This window comes from Hemicordylus capensis, chromosome 3 (genome assembly GCF_027244095.1).
Source record: "Hemicordylus capensis ecotype Gifberg chromosome 3, rHemCap1.1.pri, whole genome shotgun sequence".
Lineage (NCBI taxonomy): Eukaryota > Metazoa > Chordata > Lepidosauria > Squamata > Cordylidae > Hemicordylus > Hemicordylus capensis.
In genome coordinates this window covers 253,860,789-253,883,615 of record NC_069659.1, presented here as the reverse complement: position 1 = coordinate 253,883,615, position 22,827 = coordinate 253,860,789, and the positions used below count along the sequence as shown (strand labels likewise).

At 41.4% G+C, this 22,827-nt stretch overlaps 1 long non-coding RNA gene across 3 annotated transcripts in view; it reads right to left on the bottom strand.

The window, feature by feature from the left end:
- LOC128349157 (uncharacterized) overlaps positions 1–22,318 on the bottom strand; it is a 58,549-nt gene extending 36,231 nt beyond the window's left edge. For all 3 annotated transcript variants that reach the window (XR_008318591.1, XR_008318592.1, XR_008318593.1), the window contains exon 1: positions 22,190–22,318. This is a non-coding gene — a long non-coding RNA (uncharacterized LOC128349157). The remainder of the gene's footprint in view (positions 1–22,189) is intronic.
- Positions 22,319–22,827: the final 509 nt, after the last annotated feature.

Sequence of the window (22,827 nt, the reverse complement as noted above, 5' to 3'; positions counted from 1 at the left end):
TGTGCAAGTGCAACTTTGCAACTAAACCACAGGGTCCAAACTGGAATCTGGACCTGGGATTACTCCTCAGTTTCACCACTCTAAACCACACCACACCCTATATACTTCCTCCTTCTCTGTCTGCCAACAGGCATGCCAAGCCCAGCTGCTCTTCTAATTAAAGGGCCAGCAGCACTACTAGGAGCACTGCTTGACGTCTGTAATCACAGCCAGTAATCACAACTCCTCCGAGCTCCTGGCCAATTGTGTTTTCCTGGAGCTGCGAAGCCATGCCCACAACTTGTCGACCACATGGCTATACAATTGGGCAGAACCAAGCTCGGAAGACCAGAAAGAGGGAGGGGAAACTCTAACCTGTCTTTGGAGTTTCCCAAACCAGGGATGGAGGATTGTCTGTGATGCGACCCCCAGTTTAGAATTTTAACTGCAAACTGCAGTTCTAAGCTAGTTCCTGCTATGTCTGAATGCAGCCTTGGTGTCAGAAGTGAAGAACAAGAAAGGCACAGCAGCAGACTCTGTTTTCCACCACTCTGTAGAACATTGGAAGCAGATGGCCCTAGCAGCCCCACAGGAAGGCCTGAGGACTGTTTACAAGGCTCTGAACTAAAAGGTAAAAATGGAGCTCTTGCAATCTCCCCTTCCTCTTCAAATGTTTGGAAATCTCTCAGAATCCTGGAGAAAATTCAGGCAGAGATTTGAACTGTATCTTGCTGCCATAGGGGCTGAGGACAAGCCTGATGAAATAAAATCATCTCTCCTGTTGCATATAGTGGGATAGGAAGCACTAGAGGTTTATAAAAAATTCACTTTCTGGGAATGTTCCTACCCAGTTTGTCCACTAAAGTTGGCTGCATTGCAGTGGGCCCTGCTGGAAAGAAAAATGAATGGTGCTGGGATGTGCAGCAGGAATAAGCATGGCCTGCCTTGACACGAGAGCAGAAGGTAACTACTACTACAAATATTTATATACTGCTCTTTAACAAAATTCTCAAAGTGGTTTACATAGAAAAATAAATAATACATAAATAACAACAACAAAGGTACTCTAGCTCATGTCCTCCAAACTGTCTACACTAAGAGTGGATTTCAATATTATTCCACCTATGTGCAGGCCATTTTTTAAAAAAAGTAATTCCACTCCTTAATGTTTACATGCTGTTTCTACCCACTGCATGGATAATGTCCAGATCACTGATCTGTATTCTAGTAGTAAAGTAAAAGACAAAGCATGCCGTTGAGTCGATGTCGACTCCCGCCGCCCACAGAGCCCTGTGGTTTTCCTTTGGTAGAATACAGGAGGAGTTTACCATTGCCATCTCCTGCACAGTATGCCTTTCAGCATCTTCCTATATCACTGCTGCCCAATATAGGTGTTTCCCATAGTCTAGGAAACATACCAGTGGGGATTCGAACCGGCAACCTCATGCTTGCTAGGCAAGTCATTTCCTGCTGTGCCATTAGGTGGCTCAGGTCGATATTCCACACACCGTTGGATTGAACCATGTGGTAAGTGGCTCACAGATCAAACAACACTGAAAGAGTTGTGCCTGACGTCACTCTTTCATGGAAGCAGTTCACAGGTTCAGCTATAAGTCATGAGGTACTGAACAGTCCAGTACCAGTCCGGTACTAGATCTGTCAGGAAAGATCTGCACATGGGCTCTCTCTTGCATGTGTATCTGATGTGCATCTGGGTGTGTAGCCTCATCTGGTCTCCATTAAACTGTCAGGATGTACCTTTGGATTGGGATATATATTCCCATCCAGGGCCACTAACTGTTACATACAACTACTTGTCTGTATCTATAGCAGTCACTGAGGTCGAGCAGTTTATTTATGCAGATTAATGCACATATGACTCTGCTCTAGCAAGCTTTTTTGACTTTTGAAATGAACAATGATTACCTATAGTAGGTGTATATTTAGCAAATAAGGTGTCACACACAATCTATATGCAGATTGCCGTGATGGTTATTATGTGTTAAGAGGCAACTGTCATTTTCTTTTTCGATGAAATAGGGTATAGTGTCAACCTTTATAAAGACATACCTTCATCATCCATATTTTGTCTGAGGGCGCTGGCAACCTTATGAAATATTAGAAGTTCAAACTCATTAACAGGTCACTCCATCAGTCACATTATTTTCAGCTGCAAAGAAGAATTATATTTATCCATCCATCTTCAAGATCCAGATAGGGTAAGGGAGAGTGCTAGGATTGCGCAAAGGAAATGGTGTAAATAATGGAACAAAATCTCATAAAATAAATGAGTACTTGATGAACTGTAAAATAAGAGCAGCCAAGGACAGGTGTAGGATATAGTCACTATGCACTTCTGTATTTCCTATGTGTCTATGCAATCTAGTGTTTTGTGTGCTATAGAACTGAGCAATGGCCACAATAGATTGTCCCAGTGTTGGACAGATGAAATAGAATCTTATGCACGGGAAATACTTCAGACTGCCCTAAATTACAAAATATTTTTATTATCAACATTGAAGCTCAATGAAACTGGGAAAAGGTCCAGACCCTGTGCTACCAAACTCTCCATTTTATATTTTAAACTGTCTCCGCACTGCCCATGTGCCAAATGACCTACTTAATTCAAGTACACAGGCAGACAAGTGTGGTAGATGACAAGTAGCAAGATATTAATTATATCAGAGCTTCACCACACTGAAAAAGTATGACATGTGTGTGTTATATCATCATCATAATCATTATTATTATTTTATATTTTATCAGCACAAATCAGGATTCCATTGTATTACTCAGTTTCTGAAAACAGTTGCCAGTTATTAAAATTCTCCAAGATCCCATTCAAAGACATAATATATTCATTGACATTAAGGTACTATCATAAAGAAAATCATTCAAAAAATTACCAAGTTATTTGCTCTACTCTATTCCAGTGTATTGGCCTGCAATTATGTATCCTGTCCAATAATCTGCTGGGGTTGCTTCTGATCAGATCTAGCATTGATTATATATTTCCATGGAACTCAGCTCAATAGAATCACAAAACCTTGGAACGGGATCAGTCCCCAGGTGTAGGGCCATAACAGTGGCAAGCAATAAGGCTGAAAGTCTGCTTTAAGTTCTGGTCACTGCACCTTTAAAATAATATGGTAGAGAATATTGAAACTGGATCTATTTCAATCTGTGATGCCTGAGGATGTGGACAGGCTACTTGTGGTGGTGCGACCTACTGCTTGTTCTCTGGATCCTTGACCAACTTGGCTGCTTCTATCTAGCAGGGAAATTGTTCGAGGTGGCCTAGTTAATATAATTAACTCATCACTGAGGGAGAGCAGAATGCCTTCTTGTCTAAAGGATGCTATGATTAAGCCACTTCTTAAGAAGCCTTCCCTAGATCCCTCAGTGATAGGTAGTTATAGGCCAGTCTCCAATCAACCATGGTTGGGCAAGGCGATTGAGAGTGGTGGCTAACCAGCTCCAGGTGGCTTGGGAGGAAACTGACTAACTAGATCCATTTCAAACTGGCTTTAGAGCAGGATATGGGGTTGAGATGGTTTTGGTTGGCCTGATGGCTTTCCTTTGCGGCCAAAGCGCCAGTTCGGGCTGAGGCTTTGCAGAGAGAGGAGCTCTGCTTGCGAGCTCCTCTCTCCTTCTCCAGTTACCAGTATGGGTCCCTGATCGGGATTAGAAGGTTAGGACTGGGCAGCTGGGAGGGAGGGCGGTCGGCAACGGGGGCGGCCGCGGCGGCAGTTAGCTTGGGCCGATTCCGCCTCTAATCAGGTGGGGGGGCAGCGGGGGCGGCTGGTGCACAGCCCTACTGGACAGCATTTGGACCATAAGATGCACCCTCATTTCCCCTCCACTTTTTTTGGGGGGGGAAGTGTGTCTTATGGTCTGAAAAATACGGTACTTCTTTGCTCAATGTATAGTTAAACTATGGAATTTGCTGCTGTCAGATGTAGATGTAGATCCAGATGTTTTTTTTTTTTTAAAAAAAGGATCCATCATATTCATGGAGGATAGGGCTAACAATGGCTACTAGTCTGGATAGTTGTATATTCCCATCAGGATTAGAAGGGGCATGCCCCTGAACACCCCATGCTAGGAAACACCAACAAGAGGGGGTGGTTGCCCTCTTCCACCTACTTGTGGGCTTCTCTGATGTACCTGGTTGGCCACTGAGCGAAGCAGAAATGGATGCTGGACTAGATAGGCCCTCACCCTGATTCAGCATGGCTTTTCTTATGTTCCCCCAAAAGGACCTGAGAAGGTTCCAGGTTGAATTCTGGACTGTCTGGTTAAAAGAAAAACTATGCCTGAGTCCTGGAGAGCTGCTTGCCAGTCACCTCTGCAGTACCATACCTAACCTGGACTGTACTGAGGGGTCATAATATAGCCATTAATTTGGGCAGTCAAAATGATGAATTGAATGAATGGAGTAGACAGTAATGGGCTCAGTGAACCAATGGTCTGATTCACTATAAGACAGATTCATATGTTTGTTGTAGGATGTTAACAGAAAAGGCAACCTTTAAAAAACAAAGACATCTGCCTTCTAACCAAAGGGCTGCAGGTGGGTGCGTGGGGGGGATGATTCTATCCTTGGGGAAAATTAGGTGAAGTTCATAACATATCTGGAGATATACTTCTCATGCAGCCTCTTCTTGGCCCTGATGCAGAGCAAGTTATAGTTAATATACCAGAGTAAGAGAGAGAGAGAAGTACAGCTGTATTAAATGAGATATTTTAATTTTGAGGCCAACATTCAGTAGTTTTAAAGAATGTTAATGGGGCTTTGGTTTCCATCCAGACAGCTATATGTTATACTAATCCAGAGAATGTCTGCTACACATTTACAAAACCTGCTTATATGCCAATGGGATCACCTTTGCAGTGTTAATACATAACCTCCACTGTGCTGAAAAGCCATTCATATGGCCATTTCATTTGGGCAGCCAAAATGATAAATGAAAAGGAAGGACTTATAGATGAGGAGGAATGATAGTGAAGTGATGACATGCTGAAAATGTATAAGCCAGCTAGGAGTTATTATTATAAAATCAAACTGATAATCCTTTGGAGGTCATTAGACAGCACTGAACTGGAAGACATATGTTCACACTTAGTTAAAATGATATGAGCTCATTTTGGAGAGATATACATCAGAGAAAAAGTGGTAGACTCATAACGTGGGCACCATTAAATCTTCTGTAGTAATACAGAAGCTACTGTGAATTCAGTCGTCGAATTAAGTAACTGCAGCTTCAACAGATACTGAGAGCTGACTGTGGTGGAACCTTTTCATCACTACCTGAGATTGCACATAGGAATGCTTGCTTGAGTATGCCTCCATATAAGAATCTCATGCATCCAGAAAACTAGCATAAAGAAATCAAGGTTATGTGCTTAGCTTTCCATTTTGGAGGAGATTTTTTATATAGATGCTTTCAAACATGTTATCTCCCATGTCCAATTGGAGGTGATATTTGCCCATGAGGGGGCTGTACCAGATACGTTTAGAGTGACTGTAAGTTACAGGTATCAGTCAAAGTTGCTTTTCATTCTTTTCCAGATTATGTCACAGTCTCATAAAAATTATTGACAGTACCACAGCAGCATCCAAATACCCTCCTCCTTCCTTCTCATTCAGTTGCCTTGTGCTGTTGCTGTTACACTGGTGCAGCAGCAACAAGCAGGAAAAAGAGAGGTGTCTTCCACTCTCCCCCTTCTAGTTTTTAGCATTCTTCTATGCAGCTCTCCAGGCATAAGTCAGCCTTGAGGAATAAAGTTTCTGCAGTGGCTACTGTGATGTCACCAGTCCTTGGAAAAACCAGATTTCCCAGGGGTGATTTATACCTTGTGTGCTGTGTAGTAGCATGAGAAACTTTGAAGGGCGGGGATGAGAGAGACCTCTTTCTTTCTCCACTTCCTCTAGTGGAACAGCAGCAGCACCCAGGTAAAGGGAAGGTGGGATGAAGTTTGGAGGATTGTTGATGGGTGTGTGAGTGAGGTGACTGGCAGGGGGCTGAGTTGGTGGTGTTGGGGAGTTTCTTCTCCAGCTTGGATTAAAATACAACTGAATTAATATGAAGCTGAATTCAGGGGTCATAATGCTTATCTTGTATTTGAGGAAAACCTTACAAGTCCCCCATACTCAGTGATATCGCTAAAACAAAACAAATCCCTGTGTATTCAATGAGAAAGTTAATGTAGTAGTTATTTCTGCAGTTTCTCCAGACTTGATGAAGAGGGATTGAATTATTCACTGGGTTTCACAATATTCAACTATATATCTTGAAGCATGAGCTCTCAATTTAGCTATATGATTGAAATGATTCACAGTTTTCAGTCACTGAGTAAGCAGATACTTTTCATGTTGAAAAGGCCCCTCTCAAACACATTCTATTAAATATAAATGCTCTTGAGAATCATCATTTTTTAAGAAGCTCCATATGCTTCTTCACTAATTTAGATGTTCTCATTTCAAACAAGTATTTCTGCCTTCCAGTAGCTGGTTTTTGTCTTTAGAGCAAAGTCTAGTACTTTGACAATGTTAGAGAAATTCTTCTATTCTGTTTTATTACACAGTTTGCTTCATCAACATCTGAGCAAACGAAGGCAGATGTGGCATGTTTTCCCCTCATCTCAGAAATCAAGGCTGATTCAGGTGTTCAGTTGGCAGGTTTCCTGTTAAATAAGTTGTATAAAATAATTACTGCAAAATAATAAAAACAATACTGCAAAGTGTCATCTTCTCAAAAGACAAACCAAATAAAGCACATTGGTCATGTTAGGCTATCAAGAAAATCAAGTGATTTGTTACCTGTACTTCCATTTCACCCACTTATTCATGTAAGTAGATGTAAAGAATGGGAAGAATAAAAAGATAAAAAGGAAAAGAAAATGGGAAGAGAGGAGGATGAATGAGAATGGTTAAGAACAGCAGTTCATGTCCCACATAGTACTGCAATGATAAGAGGCCTACCATCTCTATATATAATTCTCTAAGGTGTACCCATGGCTAATCCCCTCCATGGCAGCTCTCGTGAGAGTTCACAAGCAGAAGCACTGTGGTGATTGGGCAGTGGGGATCCCATATGCAGACAGGGAGGAGGAGCCTGTGATGATTAAGGACAATTGGGATGCAACTGTTACTGGTCAGAAGATGTTTTTGATTGTAGAGGAGAGGAAAAGATAGATAGGGCAGGGGTCTGCAAAGAGAGGGGTCGTGAGGGAGGAAAGAGCCCCTTCAGGAGAAGGAGGCTGCCGTTGTGTGAATTAGATGAGGAAACAAGATGAACAAGATCTGTTAACTCAGGAAGGGGGGGAGAGAGGAAGGAGAGAGAAAAGAAAAAAGAATGGAGATGAAGAAAGACAGAGGGGAAGAGCGGGTTGAGGAGAGAGAAAGAGAGAAAAAGAAAGGAGGGGGAGAGAGAAAGAAGGAAGGGTAAGAGACAGGCCCAGGTCTGTTAGCAGCCTGAGGGGAACAAGAGGCCATGCCAGTGGCAGCAGTGAGGAAGGGCCCAGTCAACTGCTACTGCTGTTGCTCCTGTGGGGAGGAGCAGGAGTGGGGCTCAGGTGAGGTTGGGGAGGTCTCTGGGGATAGGAACATAGGAAACTGCCATATACTGAGTCAGACCATTGGTCTATCTAGCTCAGTATTGTCTTCACAGACTGGCAGCGGCTTCTCCAAGTTGCAGGCAGGAATCTCTCTCAGCCCTATCTTGGAGAAGCCAGGGAGGGAACTTGAAACCTTCTGCTCTTCCCAGAGCAGCTTCATCCCCTGAGGGGAATATCTTGCAGTGCTCAAACATCAAGTCTCCCATGCAGATGCAACCAGGGCAGACCCTGCTTAGCTATGGGGACAGGTCATGCTTGCTACCACAAGACCAGCTCTCCTCTCCAAAGGAGAGACAGGGGTCTGTAGCTTGACCAATAGGTGCCAGCAATGCTGCAGCCATGACTAAGAGGGGTGAGGGGAAGAAGTAAAGGGATGGAGGGTGAGGGGGATGGAAACATCCGGATGGAGGAGGAGGAGCAGGAGTGCAGCTCAGGTGAAAGTGGAGAGATCTCTGAGGTGAGGGAGGCTGTGGCAGGGGGTGAGGGTAACAATCAAGTACTAGCATGCAGATGCTCTGTGTGGGTTAAGCTAGTAGTTATTATTAAACTAATATTGATTTTTCATTGGCAGCTAATTATAGCTCCAGGAGCCAAGGTTTTTCTAATAACTTGGTGGGTTTCTAGAATTCTAAGCCCACAAATCATTTAGTTATTAAAACAGCCCATGGAATCATCAATGTGTTGGTGACATCACAATGATAATGATTCCTGGGGTTATGACCATTTATGTGATTATTCTGATTAGTCTCCCACTAATGTTATGATCACCACAGCTCAGCAGCTAGCTTCTGGAGAAAATATCCAACGTATGGGTCAAACAATCAGGTAATGAGAACTTGGTTAACATGATGAGATCATTCACATAATCAAAAAATGTGTTCTTTGTGGGTTTAGGAGCTGTGTGTGCTCCCAATTTTTGGTTGTGTGGAAGCAAGGTAAAAGGAAAATCTGAGTAGAAGTGTTTGTGTGAAAGCAAGGTAGGAGGAAAACCTGGGTTGCTTTTCCTCTTACCTTGCAAATTCCACACATTTACTTTTACCCAGGTTTAGGGATATGCAAGCTGGCTCAATTTGAACCATAGTTTGAATCGAACTGGCCCAGTTCAGGTGGTCTGGTTTTAACCGGACCAGCCCTACAGCCAGCCTGGGCTGTCATTCAGTGGGGGGCTTGAAAGAACCCCCACTTCTACCCCCTGTCACATCAAATGTCTCTCCACTGCCTTCGCCACCTCCACAGCAGCCTCCTAAAGCTACAAAATACCCCTTCTCTTGCCTCTCACACCCTGTCCCCCTGACCTTTAGGATAGGGAATGCCCCTTTACTTGTAAAGTGGAATCCTCACCAGATTCCCCTTTACAAGTATACCCCCAAATCAACCTGTGAACCAGTTCAGCCCAGTTCAGTGGCCGAACTGGATTAGACCCAGTTTGGCCAAAACCAAGACCAAACTGGCCAGTTCTGTGCATACCTACTCAGGTATTCCTCTTATTTTGCTTCTACACAACCAAAAATTGGGAGCACACATCACTCCCAAACCTAGATAGAACACAGTTTTTGATTGTGTTAATGACCTCTATAGCATGCTGTCCCTTGCAAATAACTACTTCAACATTTATTCACAAGCCACCATCCAAAATTCAACTTTTGGTAGCTTCACTATCTTAACACTATATCAAAGTGGTCACAAGAGTAACTCTTCAGTCAGGCAGAAGCCAGAAAGAAAAGGGGAAGAAAAAGCTATTTGCATATCTTGATCTAAACACTCCAGCTAAAGACAATATGATCTAGACTGAGTCATGATTAAGTACCATTGAAATAGAAACAAGTTATTTGTGACTTACTTTAGTTTCATTAATTTCAGTGAGACTTAAAGGCTGTTCTCACGAGAAATCTAACCTATCTAGTCGAACCCTGCTTTTTGTCCCAGCTCTTAGCTTTTAGAATCTTAACTAAGTTGAAGTTAAGGGCACGAGCGTGCCCTCACCCGCTGCACCGGAATCACGTGAGACAGGGACTAGAGCACACGTCCGATGGGAGAATCACCCAATGAACCAACTCAGAGGCTGAGATGCAATGTCCCAGGCTCCAGCAAGCCACGCAGTTCCCACAAGTGCTGCTTGTGTGTGCGGCTGAGCCATGTGGCCAGGTGGGCAAAGATATCATCAGCGTGGGGAGAGGTAAGTACAGCACAGCCTTCCCCGCTGCCTGTCCACCCTCCCTGCCTCCTGGTCATGAGAATAGTCTTCTTGTCATGGATAATTTTATCTGGATCCTGTCCTAAATTTCCTATTTCCTAATACATGCAACTGTGATAATTTGTTCACATTGGACACCCATAATCTGCCTGAGCAATTTGTTCTGCTGCCAAGGTGGCCAGTGGATGCTATCTAGGCTTATAAGTCTCTATTGTTGATTCTGGCATCTTTTGCCTGCCTGAGCAGTTTTGAGCAACAATGCAGTTTTGGAAGATGGCAGAGTACTCATCTAAACAAGAAGTGATGTATCATGTGATATCAGCCAGAGAAAAAAGAACATCTTCCATAATCCAATTTTGCCACATTAGAAAGGCAAAAATCAACCTCAATTGCAAAGTTAGCTGACATACTGTATCTGTGGTAGATGCAGGGGTGCAGCAAAGTAATTCAGGCACCCAGACTGCCCAGCCGTGAGTGCCCTCGCCCTGCATGAGGCTCCTCCCGATGATCTCCTTTGCGCAGGCACGCCTCACAGTTTCTTAAAGACGCTGGCCCAAATGGATGGGCCCAGCAGCTCTCCTGATTGCCGCCACCACCTCTGCCACTGCCACTGGGGGGAGAGGAGAAGGACTGCTCCACTCCCCCCACCGCAGCCCCCCCTCAGCCACAGTAAGCATTTAAAAAAGGCGGAGCTAGGGCAGGCATGAGGCGACTGCCGGAGGCCCCCAGCCCCAACCATTTGGAGCCCCCCCCCACTGGACCTTGGAGGACCGGACCCAGTCCCCAAGGTCCAGGGGTTAGTGTGCCTCTGGGTAGATGTGATATCTTTGTTAACTCTAATTTACCTGATTATTGCTTTTCAGACCATGTTACAGTTCCTTCAGCCACAAAATGATTTATAGTAACTGGTTAACTATCAAGCCAACCAGTTTTCCTGAAGGGGTATTTCCTGCACAGTACTCTTGTACCTCTTTATCTACCCCTGTTTCTCTCAACAACAATGTTTATCCTGTCCATAGGGCCACTGCAATTTTGATTCTGCACCCTTTCCTTCGAGCTCTGCTTCTTTTTTCCTCCTGGACCTTTTTACGAACAGTGGGAAGGCTGGTATGAAGATGCTAATAACTGTTTTCTGTGACGTAATGCAACTGTGTATGCATGCCACTGCAAGTAGCAATAGCAGGACAGCTATGTCAATATATCTCATCTCGTATAGGCAGGAAGTAATTGCCAAACCACTTCTTCCAGCTAGTTCATACACATTATTGATTCAGCCAGCAATCTATAACTGATAAAATAGTATATGTCCCACTGCTGTTTAATGAGCAAAATAAGAAGATTTGAAAGTTTCCTTGGTAACTAAAATATAAGGGGGTTCCAGCTGCCATCATTATAGACGTTAACTATTTTAATTTAAATAAGGGAAAATGTGTACCTTTTCCGGACTCTGTATCATGGTACACATTTCCTGTATCATATTTCCAACTTCTACCCCCTTGGGACCCAGATTCCAAAGAGAACCCCCATCACTCTGTTTTGTGTTTTAAAGTGCTAAAATGTTACTAAACAATAAAATGTTACAATTTATACATGTATTCATTCTTTGTGATAGAAAACGTAAACTATTGACCATTCTTAGTGGCTGACATAATGGGTAGCCTTCCATCGATAGAAGGCACCTGCAGTGCTGCTGCACAACTTAAAAGGCAGCCCTGATGGTATAGTGATAGGGCTGCTGCAGAATGACTTAAACACACATCTGGGCAGCAGTGCAGCCAGCCCACTGTTTCCAATGAAAGGAGCACTGAGCTGCTGTCTGGGAGTAGTTTTAGGTCATTCCAAAGCAGCCAGGTTGTTAAACTATTGGGGCTCTCTTTTAAGTTGTACAGCAGCCCTGGTGGATCCCTACCATTGATGGAGGGCTGCTAACCATGCTGGTCACTGTCTAGCATTTTCTTTTCTTTTTAATTATCTTCTTATTGTTTTTCAACAAAGTAACAGAAATAGAAAAGAAGCATAGAAAGAAAGGAAAAAGATAAAAGTAACTTTACAATTAGCAGTTCTTAGATATCTCATAATTACATACATCAATCAGGAGGTTCAGCAGCCCTCTATTCTCCACCTTCCAAAAAACACCCACCCACACAAAACCGTCCTTGACAAGAATTGTAAAAACAAATAAATCAACAAACAAATCAACAAACATAAAACCCCCACACAGAAATACCACTTTAATTAACCGTGTATTCTAAAAATAAAAACCAAATCTTCGATGAGGGTGTGTGGACCCTGTGCTTAATTGTAAATTATGAAAGGCTCCCAAATAGAAATAAATGTTTCATCTAAAATGTTCCATAAATAAGCAGTAACCTTAGCCATGGAGGCTGCATACACTTTTATTTTATGTTCTTGATCCGCCATTTTAATTCCAGAAACTTTTTGTTCCTGCCATATCTTCATCATCACCAGTGGTCAAGAGCTAGGATTAACAACAATGGTGAAAGGGGACACCTTTGTCTAGCACCCTTTGTGATAGTGCATTTTTTTAATATGGTCCCATTCACCATTATCTTTGCTGTTTGTTCCTGATAAATACTTTGAATCCATGAAAGGAAATTAAGACCACAGTTCATTTTTTCTAATAGTTTAAACAAGAAAGAGCAATCAAGATTGCCAAAAGCTTTCTCCGCATCCAAGAAAATCATCGCTGCTTTATTCTTATTCTTTGAAAATAATCTATTGCATTCAATATATAGCTCAGATTGTCTTTCATGTATCTATTCAGTACATATCCTGTCTGATCTGGATGTATTATATCAATTAAAAACAATATTTCAGCCTTCCTGCCAAAATTGCCACAAAACATTTGTAATCCACATTCAGCAGAGAAATTGGTCTGTACAATTCTGGTCTAGTTGGATCATTCCCTTCCTTATGAATAAGAGAAATGAATGTTTTTAAACCTGGACTATACAGTTTTATATGACACCCTTTAAAAAACTTATTACTATATTTTATCTTCTCTATTCTTTAATAACTTTAGTACCAATGTGTATTTTTAGTTTTAGCTTTAGCCTTTTGATGATGAATTAATATCTATTGTTTTTACAAAATCTTAAACTGCAATCATCCTTAATTTTAGCTTTATTACCTGTAATTTTTAATCTGTATTAATTTTATGCTGGTTTCCGACCATGATAAAGGATTGATTGATTGATAGAAATGAATGCTTCTTGCCAAGAAGAAGGCAGCATATGACAATGTAATATTTCATTCATCACTTTGGTCAATGGGCGGATTAATATTTCTTGACAATATTTGTAATAAACCACTGAAAATCCATCCATGCTTGGTGCCTTAGGCCTCAGCCACTGTATTACTTTTGTTTCTTCCTCTGAAATTAGTTTATTCAGTAGCTCTTTCTGCCGATCGGTGAACTCTGATATTTCTAAATCCTCTAAAAACTGTGAAACCTTCTCAAGATCCAGCGTTTCCTTTCTGTAAAATCTGGTATAGTATTCCATAAATTGGTCTATCATCTTATCCGTATTTGAGACAAATTCTTCCCCATTCCATATTGAAGTGATGATTCTCTTCTTCTCGTTTCTTGGTTGGTATGCCAATAATTTGTCGGGCTTATTATCTTTCTCAAAATATTTTTCTCTTGCAAAAGTTATGTTCTTGTATGTCTCTTTTGTCTCTATGAGATCCATTTGTTTACGGAACTCCTTTATGCTCTGCCATATATCCATCAAGGGATTCTCCTTATGAGCCATTTCTAATCTATTCAACTCATTCAAATAAGGACTCCTATTGCTGCTGAACTTTCTTCCACCTTGAAGCCATTGAAATAAGCAATCCTCTCATGATGGCTTTACTGGATTTCCATACTGATAATCATGAAACATCAGGTGTCATATTTCTCTGGAAGAAGCTCTTTAGTTCATATTGACATTTAAGCTTAACCTCTTCCTGCAGTAACAGAAGATTATTCAGTCTCCATCTTCTTGGACCAGTAGGTTCCCCGTTAAACCTAATGATCAATGGATTATGGCCCACATACGTTAACAGTGTGACCTCCATTTCAATCAGTCTTGATAATGCAGATTTTGAAGTCAAACACGTCAGTCCTTGAATATGTTTGATGCCATTGGGGAAAACAGGTGTAGCCCTTCTCCAAGGGATGTTTATGTCACCATACATCTTCTAAAGACAGGAGCGCCATATAGTCAAACACATTTCTTGGCAATTTGCAAGAATTCTTCTTGTGTCCTCCTGTTTTATCAATAACTGGTGAGAAAACTGCATTCCAATCTCCCATCACTAAAATGTCTCCTTCAGCTATCTCAAGCAGTGACTGAAAAAATTGCTCATAAAATCCAGTTTTATTGTCATTCAGAACATAAATTGAAGTGATCGTGATTTTTTTGTTGTTGGGTTTGGAACTTAAGTATAATATGTCTGCCAGGTTAATCTTGAGTTTGTTCCTCCAAGATCCATGACAAATCCTTGATATAAATCACCACTCTTTTTTTCCTTATCCCCGGTGGCTACATAACTTTGGCTAAGAAATTTACAGTCCAATAAATTGGCATTACTCGTCTTAATATGAGTTTCTTGAAGGCAAATGGTGTCTGCTTTTTCTTTTTTCAATTTCAAAAAGGTTTTCCTTTTAAACTGGCTATTCAAGCCAATAACATTTACATTAAATATTTTTAATTCACCCATCTTTCTAAGTAATTAATATTGTCTTGTCCTGATCTATTCTTTGTCTTTCTTTCTAAAAAGCTCAAGCTCGATCCCATTTCAGGTCTTCAAATTGGTCCCCTTCTGGGACTTGATCTGGCACAGTCAATGTCTTTGTCAGATTCAGAGAAACCAGTAAACACTTTGCATCTTGAGTCATGTATATCTGTGCGTTCCCTTGATCCATAAAAACTTCCAGACAAAAAGGTACTGCCCATCTATATTTAATCCCTCATTCCTGAAAAACAACTGTCAAAATTTTTAATTCCTGATGTTTTCTTGAAATATCAGCAGGGACATCTGGCAGAATTTCAATCTGTTTGCTTTCAAGTTTCAGTGGGGAATCTCTTTGCATGTGAAAAATTTCTTCATTGGTCCTTTCATTTGCAAATTTTATCATTATATCTCTTGGGAAATTCTTTTCTTGAGCGTATCTAGAATTCACTCTATACATCTCTCGGATATCAAGGGAGTCTTCTGGATCATGATCCAAAAATTGAAAAAAGAGAGCTTCAATCTCCTTTCTCAAATTCTCCTTTCCCACTTCTTTGCCCACAACACAGAGTTTCAAATGACAGGAACAAAGTTGAAATTCTAAAATCTGAACTTGATGATCAAGTCTTTTACATTCGAATTCTCACACAGTCTTCTCAGTTATCAATTTCTTCTGGGTCTCTGCCATCATATCTAAACGCTGATCATGATTGACCTTTCTTTTCTACCACGTCAAATCTGGATTTCACTTCTGACTGAAAGGAGTCTAGTTTCTGCTCAATTTGCTGAGTAGTCTTCTCAATCTTCTCAGTTGCACTATGCAATTCTGTGGCAAAGATCTCTCATAACTGGGAAAGGGAAATTGTATCCCAAGGAACTTGTAAGCCTCCTTGTTGATTTTCACCTTCAGAGTCATCTCCATTGTCATCTCCTTTCCCTGGCTTTCTCTTACCCATTTTCCTGGTATATGAAGCAGGCACACTTCTGCTCAAATGTTTTCTCATTAAAAGAGAAAACAACCAAAAAACCTCACTGGTAAAAGCTAATTTCACTGGGAATTTACAGAAACACTATAAAAAAAAAATAACCTCTAAATTGTATTAAATTGCCACTATTCCAATATCAGCAACAGCCAAGTTAATCAGATGCTAATACTAAGAAAGTATAAAAAGAAAGAATATTTATACAGGAATTCTACATTAAATTCCCTAATTTAATAACTTTTCCTAATTTCCCAAATGTAAAATACCAGGTTTTGCAGAAGCTTGGATGCAGTTGGATTAGAATCCTCAGAGTTCTTAGAAATTTCTCTGTCTGTCTTGTTTACAGTATTTACAGATAGCCTCAAAAGAAAGAAAGAAAGAAAGAAAGAAAGAAAGAAAGAAAGAAAGAAAGAAAGAAAGAAAGAAAGAAAGAAAGAAACCCTTGTCTGGAGACAATACCAAATGTCATTCAATTAAATGAACAAAAACACAAAATAAACATGGGATGAGATAAAGTCAGAGGCTAGGCACTAAAGATTTGACCTTCATTCCAAGACCTTTCTTCAACATTCAGCCCAGATATTCAGTCCTCGCAAGGGATCAATCTTCAGGCTCCCCCTCATGACAAGGATATTCCAGCCAACAAAGAGGGGGAGAAATCCAATATTCAGAAGCATTCAAGAATATAGAATCCTCAAGGAGACAGAGATCTCCAGACTCCCTCTTATGGCAGCCACTCATTACAAAAATACTCCAGCCATGTATATACAAAAACCAAGCAAAAAAGTTCCAGATGTGAAAAGTTAACACTCCACCCTTCAGTCAGGCTAAGTAAAGAAGGAGATCCCTACATCTTCTAGCAAAACTGTTTATTAAATAGTTCCAGTGTTAACAAGCTCAAACATTCAAAGCCAAAAACTTCATTTAGTAATTTGTAATCCAGAACAAACCAATGTCAGGCTCTGCCAAGCTTTTCTAGCTGCATCCTACTTTTATAATCCATAGGTTTGCCACATAGGTAATCCACTCCTCAAATCTCAACGTTAAAACAAAAACAAAAAAGCTTGGTATAACCCCTCCAGGGGGTGGATAGGGCCAGTTATTCTCCCCCTGCTAAATAAAGAGAGTCACCACGGTAAAAGGTGCCTCTTTGCCCAGTTAGCAGGGATCTAGGCAGTAAAACTGTAAATCAGGTAAATAGCCGCTCACAAGTAACTTCTAACAGACTCTGATAGTCTAAGGTCTTTATTTAGTTCAATTTGATAATCTATATATGGTTCATTCAGGGAATGTTCAAAAACAAAACTTTCAAAGACAGGACATTTGTTTCCTTATTTAAAAGAAAGTAAAAATTAAAATGGGGTGAGTCCAAAATGAAAAAGAAAAGAAAAGGCTTTGAACCTTAAACTCTATGTTCTAGTTAAATCCTGATGAGAAAAAGGAGAAATTGAAGCAATGAGAAATTGAAGTAATGAGTTTAAGCAAAGTTAAATAGCAGTCTAAGTTCAGAGAGTTCTTAACTTGCAGAGGCAGCCTCTGTAAGGCTGTACACTTCCACAGCTCCAGATCACTGATGGTAGCTTGGAGCATAGCTGCTTCCTCTGGGTTTGCTCTGAGAGTCCCTGGAATCTTCAAAGATATCCCAAGTACCTTAAAAGCAGCCCCCGGCAATTAGGCATCTCAGCACTCCTCTTCTGCGACCTAGACTTGCTGTCTTAATGTCAAAAATAAAGCCATGGGAGGAGAACCAGCAGAAGCTGCTTATTTTTCAAGGCGCCATTTGCTTGCCAGCATTTTCATTACATCTGGTCCCATTCCAAAATAAATAAAAGGATTCTAGTGTTCCAACAGTTAACTTGAATGTTCCCTCCCATAAAAACTCCTAATAAATTTATTTCCTTCTCCATTGTTCAGTGATAGGTAATGAAACGCTTTCTCAATATCTTTCCAACAAAATTCTGGTTACAGACAATAAGGGCTTTAGATTTCATAACTGATTTTTAAGCAGTCCCAAAGAATTACTACTAGCCATTAAAAGCACTTCATAACCCATAATTTCCGTATTTTGTTCACAAAAGCATTTTGAAAAGTTGATCATTAATTGGTTAACTGTTTCTCCATCATTCTAATAAAAACATAAAACAGGTACATTGCCCTTCTGAAACAGTCGAAAGAGGGATGGAGACTTGATTTCAACAAAAATGCACAAATCCAGGAAGATCAGCTAAACAGCTTGGGAAGTTCATGTAATTAGGTGGTATTTTGAAAAAAAGTCAGCATTGATCTTAAAGCATTCACCCAATTCCTCAGTACTTTGGTGTCTTTTACAAACATAGCATGCATTTCAGAAAGTAATTTCTTGCTCTTTCAAGGCTCTGACATCTACAGTAGGCATCCCGAGATGCACATCAAAAGGAAATCTAGGGAGCTGAGGCTAGGATGTAAAAGAACACAGCTGAGTCGGAACAAAATCATCAAGTGAAAAAAAAATTTGCCACCAAAAAAAGTCAGTTCATTAACATTTAATTCCATATCGGGATGCAGTGTACGTTGCATCTGAGATTCAAGCCATTTTCAGATACTGCCTTTATATCAAATAAACAAGTGAGTTACATTTGTCTTTTGTTGTCATCTTAGTAGATGGTACCTTCACTTTTTTCTATCTTTATGTAAATGAACTTTAATAAAAGAGAAACAGACTCTGCCTTACAGAACAATATGTTTGCCTAGGAGATTACTTAATTAGCCTGGGCACACAAATTTGGTGAGGTGAACCACTTTTTCAAAAAATGGTGGGACTATCTCTTAATTAAGTTCCTTTATCCTTTTAATTGTGATATTACACAATTTTTCCATTTCTTCCAAAATCCCACAGATTAGTTAATCCATGGGAACTAGCTATATATTTTTTTCACTCCATCCTTCTTTGTGTGTAGGATCACATGGAGAAATCACAGTGTGAACCATATTGTTCATGGAGATAGATCACAGTTGTTTCAGGGAGTGTCGCACCAGAAAAAAAAGTTGTATGATTTATTTATTCCATTTATACCCCACTTTTATTCTTACTCAGTGAGGCATAAATACATGAAACAGCAAACTTGCTGAAGGTTAGCAGGTCTGAGTCTGGTCAGTGCCTGGATAGCACTGACCAGACAGACCAGCTTACCTTCAGCAAGTTTGTTGTGTCATGTACCTGTGGAGCTATTGATGCATGACCTGGGATCTATGGACATTCTCTATGTACAGCTTTGTTTGCAATGAAGTTTCTTCACTGTTGCCAAATAGCAGTATTTTGGAGTTGTACAAAATGGTAATAACTTTCAATAAATGTTTCACCCCACAGCGCCTCAACTCCTTGGGCACAGGCTGGTAATTAGCCACAAGCGAAGTTTGGCAACATGTCCCCAGGTCAAAGGTCAAACTACTGCAGGTGGGTGTTACAAAAGAAGCAAAGTCGGCTAATAGACCTTGGACAGGAAGACTCCTGCAGAAGATATCACTTTGAGTGCTCAGCCAAAGATGAACACATGGCCCGTTCCACCCTTGTTAGCATAACTGAGTGACTGGTAAAGATAAGGCAGAGAGCACATCCTTAAACAATAGATTTGCATTGTTGCACAGGGATGCCCAGTTTCGTAGACATGAGCAAACACAGAACCATTTTACCACTCATATATAGTTTGAACGTGTCTTTGTTTTCCTCACACCAGAGAACCATTGCTGCACTGATTCAGTCCACCCTCACAATGGACACTTTTGATATGCACCAATTTCCCTACCCTCCAAGGAGGGATCGCTTCCTAATTGACACAAACCTTGCCCCAGGACATGATTTTGTGATCAGGCCACATGGAATCAGAATCCAATACACTGCGGAATCTCACAAGGTGAGCTGTGGCTGCTGCCCCTTGCCCCTTCCTTGCCTCACCCTGCACCCCTCTCTCTAGGAGGCACCAGACTGAACTTCGCACACCAAACGTGCTAGGAACGATAGGTAACACTTCCAATTCAGCCATATTTTTTCTGGGCTCCCTTGCCTTTCTGTCTTTCTTCCCTCTACTCCTTTTCAGGCACTTTTGGTAAAAACTTTTAACTAAACTCTCTGTAACTTGGGTAAAGTGCTAGCCAATTTATTGAAGTTCCTAAGCAAACTCCATTTACCTTATGTAATTCCTAATTTTACTATGAATAAAGCTCTGAAGCTATAATCCCATCTCTTTCATCCTTTGCAGCATTTCCAATACACCTTACTTGCTTAAATGTGATGTTTTGTCAGAACTGCACCCCTAATTTTAGTGAATTTCCCCACGTAGCACAAAAACATATCCAAAGGATCTAGCCAGCGCTTCAGTGCAGTTTTAGTAACATCACATGATTCCTTAGAAAGCAAAATTAAAAGATAAGAAAGTAGTTATTGTACACATGTGGAATCCAGCAGTACTGCCAGTCTTGTCAACCATATGGTTGGCCTTGCCTTGAATTTTCCGCACCGGGGGGTGGGGGTGGGGCTTGCATGTCTGGCAAATAGCAGTATTCTGTGAAAACTATAGCTCATCCATCACTGCCAATGCTTTTACCTACTCTTCACAAACTTCTGCTTACTTAAAAGGTAGGGAGACTAATTTGGTAGAGTTCCCTACAATAATAATAATAAATTGACATTTATTTACTTACTTATTTAATTATAATTCTATATCTCACCCTTCAATATAAAACATTTCCAGGGTAGCTTACAGATAAAAGTCTTAACAAATAGTTCTATGCAGGATAGAGCCTATTTTCCACTTGTTATATCATGGTCCTAGATTCTACTTCCATGCCCTGTGAATTTGGCTTCTATCTGACAGGCAGCATGTATATTACATAGGGCTGTTGTCTGTATTTTGAGAAGCCACAATCTTGAAACTTGTCAGATCAACAAAAACAACTACAAAATGTGCTGTGAATTTGGTTGATATCGGACTCAGTGGAAGAGTTACAAAGGAGGACTGCAGAGGCGTAACTAGGGAAAACGGCGCCCGGGGCAAGCACTGAAATTGCGCCCCCCCCCGAGGCATAGCTAGGGAAAATAGCGCCAGAAAATCTGACCCCCCTCTTTCAGATAACTTTGCTATAATATCAGCTCAAAAATACAAGTCAAGCAACATTTCTGGGGGTGAATTCTTACAAGTGGTGTTTTGTTTTTTTTAAGCACCACACAAGTTAAAGGCAGGCACTTTCAAAGTCTGAAATCCCAGCTATTTTAGTACAATTAGATCCCACCTTCCCCACCAACAAATACAAAATTAATGTAGCAATACAAGATTCATTGTTCTGCCATCTACTAATGAGCCCCATTTTTAAAAAAATCAATCTGAATTTAAACATACATGGGGTGGGGATGGGGAAGTCACACAGAGGTTGTTGGTGTTTTTTAAATAACCTTTAAATAAACCTTTAACCTTTAAATAATCTGGGCAGCCTTTCCCCCACTATATTGTGTTCGTGTGTGCGCGCGTGCATGTGAATAGATAGACAGATAGATAGATATCACATACACATCGTATAAAGTGCTCCTGTTCAGAGCAGGCTGACAGCCCTAAACCAAGCGTGAACTAAGCTCTGGAAAAGTTTCAGCCTGATTCGATGTCTGTTTGTTAATGCAAAAGGAATGAAAATGAATAAATAAACCTCAAACCGGCTAGTTTGGGTTTAGTAGTTTAGCAAGACTAATTGCAGACAATGGAGCTGGAATGACTTTTCCAATTAGCTGCTGGTGGTTTTGTACGAAATCCCCTGCTTTCTCCAAACTTGTAAACTCGAAAAGCAAGGTAGGAAGCGAGGGGATCCAAGAAGAAGGTTACCAATTGCTCGCTGCCTGGACACAAAGCCCTTCACCCCTTCCACTTGCATACGGACAGGCACTTCAGAGAAAAAAGGGCGCGATGCAACAAGCTTGCATGCTTTCCCCTCAGCCTGCCCCAGTGCTCCCAAAGAAGGCATGCTCCCAAATGGGCTGGAAATGCGCGGAGAGGACAAAGAAAGACGGCAGCAGCCCAGCCCCAAGAGGCATGCGTAGGCACCACACTACACATTTCCCCCTTCACCACCAACCCTCACTTCAATCAGACTGGTTCCCCAACTAACAGCACCTAGATTGCAGATAAACATGGGAGTAGCCCCGTCTGCTTTCAGTTTCCTCCTGAGAAGGAAACACACAGGGGATCAGGGCTGCAAACTGGAAAGCGGTTCTTTCCTCACATGGAAAAAAATGGCTTCCAGAAAATTATATATACAGAGGTTTCAATTATAAGGGGGTGGAGGAGGCAAGGTATATTTAAAAATCAAGGCTGTTTGATATTGCCAGAATGCTGTGTGCTTTAAAAATATAAATAAATAAATGGGGTTTGTTTTTTTCCTTACTTCAGATGTAGTCTGAGTCTGATACCGGTTCTTAACCCCCATGCCCCCCGCCCCATTTTTTATTTAATAGACAATACTGCATGCAGTTCTTGCTCCTTTGGCAAAGGCAGAGAAGCACGAAGAGTGAAACGAACTGGCAGCTGCTTCTTAAACGCTGCTCCTGCAGGGTCCAGTTTCCTTGCAATGGGGTGGGGGGCTTGACTTCTTGGGCGATAACTCTGCCTTAGCAACAACAACGGACATTTCATTTTCAGAGCAGTTTACTTACTCAGACTGAGTCAGCACACGAGCTAACCCCCAGCTCTCTCTCCAACATCCACATGGTCACTGGTTGTGCCGTGACTGGCTGCATACTAAGGAGGATGGAGCACGAGGCAGAGCTCAGGAGAACCAGCAGCTGCTGGGAGTGGGCGGGGCTGCCAACAGGGAGGGAGGAAAGCTCCGTAGTTTTAACCCTTCCACCGCTGCAATGGACTCTGCTTCCGCTCTCCAGGAGCCCTGCCCGGACAGATCTCGAAACTGGCAAGTCACGCGGCATGTCGGAGGGGGAGGGTAGGGTTTTTTTGTTTTTGTTTTTTAAATTTTTTTTTTAAAAAAATTTGGGAAAGGGCCAAGGCAGGGGATAGGCGGGGGCACTTTGTGGCGCCCCCCACCAAGTGGCGCCCGGGGCACATGCCCCCCTGCCCCCCCTATCGTTATGCCCCTGGAGGACTGTCTATACTTTGAGTGACTGTAATTGTGAAACAAGATGGTGGATTGGCAAACAAACAAAAACCCACTGTTTGGATCCCCTAAGACAGGTGATTGTGTTTCTACTTTTCCAATTCTGAATATATACAGTTGAGTTCACTGGGTACAGAGTTAACGAAACCCTGCCCTTTTGGTTCCACTTATTACAGTTACAGA